Genomic DNA, 10,960 nt, shown 5'->3' with positions numbered 1-10,960 from the left:
GAGCAATTATTTCCACTCTGACAACTCTCTCAGATCCTTACGCTGCCCATTTTACCACTTTCAATGTGTCATGTAGTATTATTGTACCAGATTTTTTGGTTGTTCACAATTCACATGCACAAAACCAGAGTTAGTAGTGATCACATCATTCCCTTCAGTAAAAATATTCCTAATGTGCATTTGAAACCTTGCTTTTAAGTTAAAATATGCGACTATTATCAATATTCATTGTGCAGCAAAAGGGTTTTTGTTAGTGTTTCTATTATACATGATGTTTTGGGTTTTTTTTACTGTTGCATTATAGTACATTTTACTGCTAAGAGCAATTATTTCCACTGACAACTCTCTCAGATCCTTATGCTGCCCGTTTTACCACTTTCAATGTGTCATGTTGTGTTGTATCAGATTTTTTGGTTGTTCACAATTCACATCAGGTGATCAGTGTATTCCAGTGTCTGAAATTAACTTCCTAACACACGGATAAACTTCCCTGTTGTGCAAGAGTGTTCTGGAGTTCGCTGAAAACAATTCTATTAGACCTTTTTTTTTTTTAAACATAGCCTAGGAATACAATACTTCTGATTTCAGTGTCAGATTATTAAAATACTGTAGTGACAGATCAAGAATGGAATCATAACCTCCGTAGTCATTTATGTATAGATTTCTGAGTTCATTAAGTGCACTCAGATGTACCCTGAGCCGAAGAAAAATGTTTATTGAAATTTATTTTGATTGGAATAAGTGGGGGAAAATATTAAAGTAGCCTTAGGAAATGTTGGATTGTAGTTTACACATAAGTAGATATCTGATATTAATAATTACTCATTGAAGATTTCTGATGGTGTGTAGAAACTCCCGAGTAGTTTGTATGGGTTTCCTTAAATCCTGAAATGGTAGTTTTTCCTGTGATGAACCTTCCCATTGGAGTCATTTCCTTTTATAACTCTGTTAACCTCAAACATTTTAGATCAAGCAGAAGGTTAAAGTTGTTCCTCTTAGTCAATTTGAAGAAGAACAACAGAGGGAGAACGCTGAGATGGCTGCTATTGCCCAAAGCCTGGAAGAAAAATACGTAAGTGATGTGAGACGTTTGTTTAACTCATGTTTATTATTGGACAGAATTTCATTGAACAAGACTCTGTTCTTAGTTCTTATGTTCCAACTGTTTCAGGGTGGAAAACATAAGAAAAAGGATCGTATTCAGGACCTGATCGACATCGGATACGGTTATGATGAGGAGGATTCTTTCATCGACAACTCTGAAGCAGTGAGCTTTATTTATTTACACATCTGGCTTTTCCAGTGAGTGAATAAAGGACAGATGTGCACTCCTGAACCGCCACCGTACTCTGGTTTTCACAGTAGTTTATATTTGTTCACTTTTTAAGAAGGGCCGATGTGTGATATGGCTGATTAATGCCAAGCCATTACTTCTTTTTTATATTTATTATTATTTTTATTTATATTTATATTAATTGGTACTAACCATAAGAAATGCAATAAATTGAAACTAATATAAAATACTTAATGCTCTTGGCATTTAAAACAAGCGCGATCAAAACAGTATGTGCACAATCTGAGTCCTTATTAAACAAGATGGCAGCATTGTAAAAGAATTATTTGTACTTTTAAGTTCTTTAATTTCAGTACATGACAAACACCTGACAAATCTGGAGATTAAACATTCACATCTTTAAAAATAAATATTAAAATTAAGTATGACCAAACATTCAAGCATGTTTTTTAGCTGATAACAAATTAATACACAAAAGACAAAAGAAAAACCATTGCAATAGTAATCATTATCACAAAGTAAAATTATATTGTTCTATATTTAGAAATACAACCTCTCCATTTTGAAATTGTGAAGGCCCAGGGCTTTTTGAGTGTACGTTTTCATCTTAATTTAAAAATACTTTTAACCCTGTCTCCTGCTGCTGTTCTCTCTGCAGTATGATGAGTTTGTTCCAGCTTCAATCACAACCAAATTTGGTGGTTTCTATGTGAATTATGGCGTCCTGCAGTTTCGTCAGGCATCTGACAGTGAAACTGACAACCAGTCAAGAGAAGGAAAAACCCTGGAGCCCTCAAAGGTAATAGTTTTATACCTTTTCATGGCAAAATTGTGCCAAACCAAATACTAAAACTGATCTCGAACGTGGTTCCTACCTGTAAAATGAACTGCTCACCTTGATTGGATTTCCTAACCTTTACTGACGCCTTCTTTTTTTTTTAAGAAGCGTAAACTCAATGACAGGCAGGAGAAGCCAAAGAAGAAACATTGCAGCGAAGGAGGGATGAAAACTGATGTGAATTCTAAGTCAAGGTGAGGTTAAATAAATAAATGTCATTCTGTGTTGAAAACTAGTTTGATAAAAGTTCAAGCTCTACAGTAACTTAAGGGTTAATTTTGGCAATTAAACACGAATTTTAAATATTTAATGACAAGGCCTATGCTGTATAATTTTCTGTAGATTTACATTTATATGCTTTGTACTGTTAGTTTCATTTGCTTTTGTGTCTTTGGCATCATATCTCCACGAACATTAATATTTAACAATACTTATTTATGCCTATATGTGATGTGATATGATGTGAGTATACGCTGGCTGGCCAAAAAGAAAAGTTGCATGTGCAATATTTCACTGCACCACCTGACTTCCTGCATCAGTTACAGTTAAATAAACAGCCTGGACAATAAAAAGTAACTGCCTGGATTTAATTAAGCATATGGTTCAGATCCTTCCATGGGTAAGTACTGCAGTGGTTAATGTTTCAGCTGGAACAGGTTATTTACAGCAGTTGTATGTAGGATTGTGGCTAAAACTGGTACTGCAGTCACATTTAAAATACTGTAGAGCGTGGTATCCCCTCCGCCTCCCCCCAGACAAGGGGTTGCCATATCCGGCATGAGTGTCTACTACAAGGAGGTACCATGGCAAGCGACGAGTCCTACACCGGTACTTATAACAGGCCCAGTCTCTTCACCCGAGCCACGATCTCTTCTCCCGGGCCAGGCCACAGTGTTTTCTTCTGGGGCCAGACTGTGGTCTCTTCACCCGAGCTGCGGTATCTTCACCTGGGCCCAGCCTGTTAGAAAACACCGTGGCTCAGCCCAGGAGAAGACATCACGGCCCAGGCTCACCACCCGTTAAGAGCCACTGAGAGCTGGGAGAGTCAGCGTTGGTCTTCAAATTCTTCTCCTCTTTCAGCCGTCTCCATGCTTCAAAAGCATCTTCCTATACATATCCTTGTTTTGTTTCTCACTTTGTCATGACATATTTGGGAATAATAAGAGGCCTTTTATGTCTATTACGTCAGACATTTATAATCAGAAATGTTCCAGCTGCAACTCAGCGGGAACTGGCAACCTGGATGCCCAAACTCTACTGACTTGGTGATTGGGAGATAGGTGATGGGCGGAGCATCAGACCAAAACACAAAATGACAACATAAACATTATTTAGGGGCTGACACTTAGCTTTTCAAATGTGAATATTCTGGCTGGACTACTACTGTCAGTGATATCAATATTTGAAATGAACATGATTCCTTAATGTCTGGTGAAAGTTGGGGCCGTTTTATAATTAATTAGAACATAATTCTTACATACAGCTCATTTGACTGATGCTGTAAGTGTCCTCTCATGTCTTTAACGTCTAAAACAGTGTTTCCCAACCTTTTTTGAGACACGGCACATATTTTACTTTAGAAAAATCACGAGGCACACCACCAAACAAAAATGTCACAAAAAGTGTATTTACTGAAATATTATACAAATCTAGTCTCAATGTACTTACTGGGTGTGAAACCTGGACCTGTTCAGTTGAACACAAAGCTCATATTCCTGCAGGAATTGAAGAAAGACACACACAAATACTCCTCAACAGCTCTGAGTCTCTCTCTTTTTTCGGGGGGGGGGGCAGGGCACATCGGGGCACATTGTCACGGAGTGTTTGGAACAAGAAAGCTGAGAGCGGTTCGTCAGCGACCCCTCAGAGGAACCTCCGGATTGAAGTCCGATGTGTAATAGTATGGGAGGGATATCCCCCCTGCCCCAGCCTGATACCTGGGGTTTGGGGGTTACTCGCTAATCCGTGCGTCACTAGTGAGGGGGGGCTTTATCTGCAGAACGCACCGCATCGGGGCTGGTTCACTTTCACTTTTATTTTTATTTTTGCAAAGGCAAACAGGAGACTGTTGTGGTTGAGTGGATCGTTAGTGCGTCCGCTCGTATGTATCTATATCACGCTGTTCTTCCAGTACCCGTCAGGTCAAATTGGATCATCTTCCACGGCACACCTGATGATTTTTTACGGCACACTAATGTGCCGCGGCACACTGGTTGGGAAACACTGGTCTAAAAGATTGGACAGTGCCAGGATTGATCAGGATCATCAGGCTTGTGACAGAATGGTTCAGGGAAAATGAGACATCATTTTCACACATGGATTAGCTTCCATAAAGTCCAGATTCTTATTTGTGATGTGACGATGACATCGTCAGTAATCAAAAATTAATGCAACTATGGATGGAAAAAAATATTATGAACCTTATTGTGGCACTACAGCATTATGTGGCAAGTGAATGTCTCCTGTAATCAAAACCAAAGGTGGTGCAGTGAAATATTGCATGTGACTTTTTTTTTTTTTTTAGCCGGACAGTGTAAGTGACTCAGAGGATTTCAGAGTATCCATTGTGCTCTTTTTACAATATACAATATCTTTAGTTGTGGCTAAAAATCTGTTAACACGTCAGACTGCGGGAGACAGTGTTGATGAAATGTAATTCTTTTACTCTGACGTGTATCATAGGCTGACATTTAAGAGTTTGTTTTTTTTTTGTTTTTTTTTTATAAATTCATTGAGTCTGCATTAATGTTGATCATACCAAATGTATTAAATCCATGTTACACAGTGTAGCCTCAAACAACCCCATAAAGCTGCTGAAATCCCACAGTCTGTAGATGCCATGAGGGATAACTCAGTAGAGCTGAAGGTTTATCACATTTACTGACAGTTCAATCACGTTGTATATGTTAACCCTTAAAAACCTAGTCACAGGCTACCAAACACATTTACTGATTTAATGTTTAATACCTGTTGGTCCACTAATCCCATCAATATATGTAAATAATTGGTGTAATATACAATTTGTCGATGATGTTCAGAGGCTCTGTAGTTACCATGGAAACATCACCATCTTCTACACTATTAATTCATTAGTAAAACCCATAGAGTTTGATCAATAACAGTGGATGGAGACACTTGGTTTTATGTTCAATTAATGTTTTATTTGCTGAAAATTCACTTTTCTTCTGTTTCGATATAATAACCTTTAAATTCACTTTTATGAATATCTTAATGATCAGTAAATTAAATGCCAAATTTTTCCACTATAAATTCAAAATTCAGAGGTGTAACTGTAGAGGCAAAATAATTTGTAAGTCACCACAAAAGTAGTTCTAGGTCTTCAAGGGTTTTTATTGTGAAATGTAGAAACAGATGTAGTGTCTAATGTGCTGCACTAGGTTTATTTTGCTGTTTCTATAATTGAGACACCAAGCAACATAAATTACATCAAACACAAGTTGCTTTTGTAAAAACTGTTCTTTAAGACATGTTATATATTTCAGTGGTTTGTCTGAAATTGTGAATAATGAGATGAGGAAGAAAAAGAAGAAAAAGGCAGCGACCACACTGAGTGTCACCAGCATGCTGAAGAAGTTTCAGAAAGAGAAAGAGCGTGAAAGGGAGAAGGTGGAGAAAGCCAATCAAAGGGTACTGGGAGTACCCACAATCCCCCTGGGTCCGGCAGATGCAGCTGGTGGTGGGGGTTTAGGATTTACCGATCCCCTCGAACATTTGATTGGATCAACCAGTGACCATGCTCTGATCCAGGCCGCCAGTGCCGCCGAATTTGACATCGATTTGGAGTCGTTGTTGGCGGTCAGTGAAGACAGTTCATCATCTAGTTGGGCTCCACAGGCGTCAGACATGCAGCCTCTCCAATCCAAAACAGACGATCAGGCCGAGGTGAAGGTGGCTCCTGCTCAGTCTCAACCACATACAAAGACCAGTTTGCAGCAGAAGTCCAGTTCAGAAAAAATGCAGGAACTGGAATCCAGTTTGATGTCGCCTCATCAGTGTGAACTGTTTCCAGAGGCTTTGACCCCAGAACTGGAGGAAAGCATCAGGAAACTTATGACGGTAAGGCTGTATTTAATATTAACAGAGCATAGATCTGTGACCGTAGAACTGTCTGACCTTATTGGCAAATCTGTACTGGTAAACATAAAGATAAAGGAGTTATTTGTCATTTTGAGATTCAAATATTACCTCAACTCTTGACTGCAGGGGGCAGTAGTGAACCAGAAGGAACCAAAGCATCATCCCTCACCACTGCTACTCTCAGAATTAGGCCTATTCCTCAATGAAGAAAATGATGTTCATGTGTCTTTAGCATTGATTTTTGTAAAACCCAGACATCTAATCAAAATAACACAACAGTCTCAGATTCAGATTTCTTTATTTTCATTTAAACGTTACATCATACATGCACTACAAAACAAAATTACATTGCATTGATCTCAATAAAAACACATAAAACACTGGAAACACTAGTCTCATGGGCTTTTCACCTACAGTATGACGACGCTCTGACTGTATTGTGAACAGTTTGCAATGTACAGCGACAAACTGCACTGCCAGGTCACTGCCTCACTGTGGTCAAGTTAGGATGAACTCGAGGACGTGGATGTGAAGACTGATATTGGAAGTCTCACTCAGTACTTTCTTCTAGTCATTATATTTCCACACTTCTGACTAGAGTGATTTCACAAGCTTGCGTTTTCATAAGAGGAAATTGAGACATGTTTTAACTCTTAGCCTACGTTCAACAAGCTGCCTGCATGTGTAAGACAATTAAAGTTCATTAATGGAGGTAAAGACGTGTTTTTTTATACAGAATGGTCTCTTATTTCTGAAAGTGTAAAGTAAAGTAAAATAAACTTTATTGTCCCCTGGGGGAAATTCATCTTGTGCAGTGCTACATATCATTGCTTCACAAGACAAGATAAAAAAACATCATCACACGGACACATTTTAACAATGACAGTCTGTCATATAAAACAGACATGGACTACATTTGACAATCACAACACAGAACATATAGAGACGCCTTAAGTGCAGGGAAAGGAAAAAAAGAAGCAGAGTGCTAAAGTGCTGTGTGTTTGTTGTCAAGTCGTCCTATTATATCAAAACAAAATCCACCTGTTTTGCTCTTTGCTCTGTGAATAGTGCATGGGATCCAGGGGCTGTGTTTACGTTGCATTATATATGAAAAATCTCTATTTTAATGTTCACATGTTGCATCAGTCCATAGTTTACATTAGGGTCAGGTCGAGCAGTGATACAGTTACATGTTTCACCTTCAATGGGCTCTAGCTTTGTACATCTATAACCTATATGAATGCGTGTTACATATTTCAGTAGCTATTTGTAAGTACTTAAACATAGTAAGGATGAGGATTGCATAAAATAAAATTTTTGACCAAAAATATTTTAAAATGTGCTCAGTGACACAGTTTCATCAAAATGTCACTGATTTTGACAAGGTTTACACCAAAGTGCTTAACATGCGGTTCCCACAGGAAATTCACTTAAATTTGCCTATGATGTGTTAAATAACATATTAAGCTACATTGATGTCAAAATTTTGGAAAATATATTAGAAACTTTTGGACTTATTGACACAGATTTAAAGTAACTCGGTTTCAGTTAATCCTATTGTGATGTAAGTACTGATGTGTCTAGAAAAGAAGTCAAATATTTTTAAGACAAGCATTTATTATGCATTGCAGTAATAAGCTAACAAATGAGCCCATACAGAATAAGATAAGAGGAACTTAGATTTTTCTCATAGATGTGTTTTCCCTTGACCTGACCCATTACTGCTAACTCAGCTCAGTTTCGATACATCCAGAATATCTCTGTTAGTTCCCATTACACTTAAAGAACAATACCTCAACTGGACTGAATGTTGTAAATGTGATGAAGTACTGTATTGTAATAAGTTGATTTTACAGAATAAATGTAAGATGATATAGTGATATACTGTGGTAGAAGATTTTGTTTGTATCACCCAGTCCTAATATACAAGCAGAGATGACACATACTTATAATTTTTCAGGCAACCAAGACCTCAGAAGGGGAATCGAAAGTAAAGTTCTACACACCAGAAATCAACTCGATGCTGCTCGAGTGAGTCATGTCCAAACACAAACAATCTTTACTGTCCATAATCATCAATTTGCTTAATTCTTGTGGATTTCCATTTCTGTTGCACTTTGAGATTTTCTAAATTAAAAGTGCTTTCTTTCTGTCTTTAAATGTCTCCACTGTATTAAGTCTGGAGTGCACAGTGCTGTGTAAAATGAAAAGCAAGCAGTCTGAATGCTGCACAACACAGCTTTAGAAAAAGGAGGCTTATCTTTAATAAACCAATTAAGATTTCTGGAAGAAGGTGAATTATTGGTATTATACAGTGTGTGAGCATTTGGGCCAGAATGAGAATTTAAAAAATCTGATGTAACAAAAAGAATAAATTAATAGTTTTATCTGTATGAAATTTCTCAAAGCATAAATACAGCTCTGGAAAAAAATAAGAAATTACTACAAAATTATAACTTTCTCTGATTTTACCATTTATAGGTATGTGTTTGAGTAAAATGAACATTTTTAGTTTTATTCTCTAAACTATCGGCAACATTTCTCCCAAATTCTGAATAGAAATATTGTTTAGAGCATGTATTTGCAGAACACAACACATGGTCAAAATAACAAAAAGATGCAGATGTCAAATAATGCAAAGAAAACTAGTTCACATTCATTTCTAAACAACACGATACTAATGTTGTAACTTGGGAAAAGTTCAGACATCAGTATTTGGTGGAATAACCCTGATTTTCAGTGACAACTTTCATGTGTCTTGGCCCTCCACCATTGCTGTTGGATGACTTTATGCAGCTCTTGGCATAGGAATTCAAGAAGCTCAGACATGTTCCATGGCAGAAGTTTTCAAAGTGGGTTCAGGTCTGGAGATTGGGCCGGCCATGACAGGGTCTTCATCTGGTGGTCCATCATCCACACCTTTACTGACCTAGCTGAGACCAGGAGCATTGTCCTGATAGAAGAACCAGTCCTCAGAGTTTGGGAACATTGTCAGAGCAGAAGTCCAGTAGTTTTCAATAGTTATTTTTGGATTCCAGTTACTTTTGTGGTACTAATAGCACTGTTTTTACCTATTGTAAGAAGATAGTGATGGCCACAGTAGTGGTGCTTATACTTCTCCTTCATAAATAAGATGAGGATCAGGTGTTTATTCAGTAGAATAAGGTGTATTTGTGTTGGAATTCAGCAGACACAGGAATGGAATGGCTGTCATACATGCTGACATGCTGATTTCAGAGGAAATTGCAGTTTTTGAATTTTTTTCAGAGCTGTATATCAAGGAAAAACAACAAAATATTGACTTGATTCTCATGATACTGTTTACAAAATGTTCCAACTTTCTTGACAAACTATTACTGTTTTTTTTTCATCTTCAGCATGTGTGTTAATATTCCTTTAGAACTGTTTAGTTTTCTTTGCCTGGTGCCACCCTTGGTGCCTTTAGTCCATTGTTCTGACTCTGCTTATCCAGTATTGAGTTCCAGTGTCGGGGTCTGGGCGGTCAGCTGCATTCCAAAGTCTACACACATCTGTCATCTTTCCTGCCCTGCAACGGCGAAACACTGCACAAACATGTCAAGAAACTGTTACTCACACATCTGGTGAGTGTTTAATTATTGACTCCTTGTGTACAACGGTGCTTGTGCATCGAGTGAATTTCTAAATTATGACGCTGAAAAGCAGGAACCCCGCGACGCAGACGCTCCCATGCAGAAACTCAAGGAGGCCATTGGCAAAGTTATGCCTGAGCAGATCGCATGTTACAAGGAAAACTGTCAGGTGTACGAACAAGTAAAAGCCCCAAAGTGAGTTCAGTGTCATGTTCTGCACAGTTTTGGGAAATGCTGATTAGGTGACGAGGTGTTGGCACAAGATGTGAGTTATTCAGGTTCATTTATGATCTAAAAATTAGATTTGAGATCATATTCTGATTCTGTCCCAGCTTGAACTCTGTTTTTGTCCGTTTTAGAGTAACTGAAGATGATGACTTTGAGGAGAAAGGTGGTAAAAAAGGAAGAGTACCGAGGAAGTTGTTCAAGTGGAATGAAGAGATCAGGTGGGATATAAGCGTCACTAGACTGTTCGGAAGTTTTGCTCACATGTGAGAAAGATGGCAATTTAATTCTTAAAGTTAACGATTTTCATTCATAGAACATTAAAACTGTCATTTCCCTTTGTTGTGCCTTTGTATTTTGTTTCTTGCAGAGAGTGTTTGTCTAATATTTTAAGAATAAAAGTGGACTGGTATAAAAAGGAAAGGAAGGAGAGCCAGGACATAGAGGAGTATCTCAAAACCTTGTTAGACGATGAGATAAAACCACTGTGGCCTAAAGGATGGATGCAGTCTGGGTAAGAGGTTGAGTTTTTCATGTTTTTCAGCAGTGATGTAGGAATGACCTGCATGTGACATGGGTCTTATATTGTTTTAGGGTCCTGATAAAGGAGACCAGGAAAATACTAGGTCTTTCCACTTCAATGCCGTGAGTCTCTATTTTAGCATCTATTTAAAAATGGAACTACAGTTTATCAGTGCATCTCATCAAAACCCGGTGTTACACATTTAGAGCAAAGAAGTCTGAGAAAAAGCAGCCTTCAGGTTGTCCCTCAACATCGGAAGTCGTCCAGGGAAACCCGCCACCAAAAGGAGGACTCTCCCATGAAGCAGAGGTCTCCAGCATATGCCCTACCCCATCACTTACCGCCGTGACAAAGGAGACCCTAAAGATGGA

This window comes from Sphaeramia orbicularis, chromosome 1 (genome assembly GCF_902148855.1).
Source record: "Sphaeramia orbicularis chromosome 1, fSphaOr1.1, whole genome shotgun sequence".
NCBI lineage: Eukaryota > Metazoa > Chordata > Actinopteri > Kurtiformes > Apogonidae > Sphaeramia > Sphaeramia orbicularis.
This window is presented reverse-complemented; position numbering follows the sequence as displayed.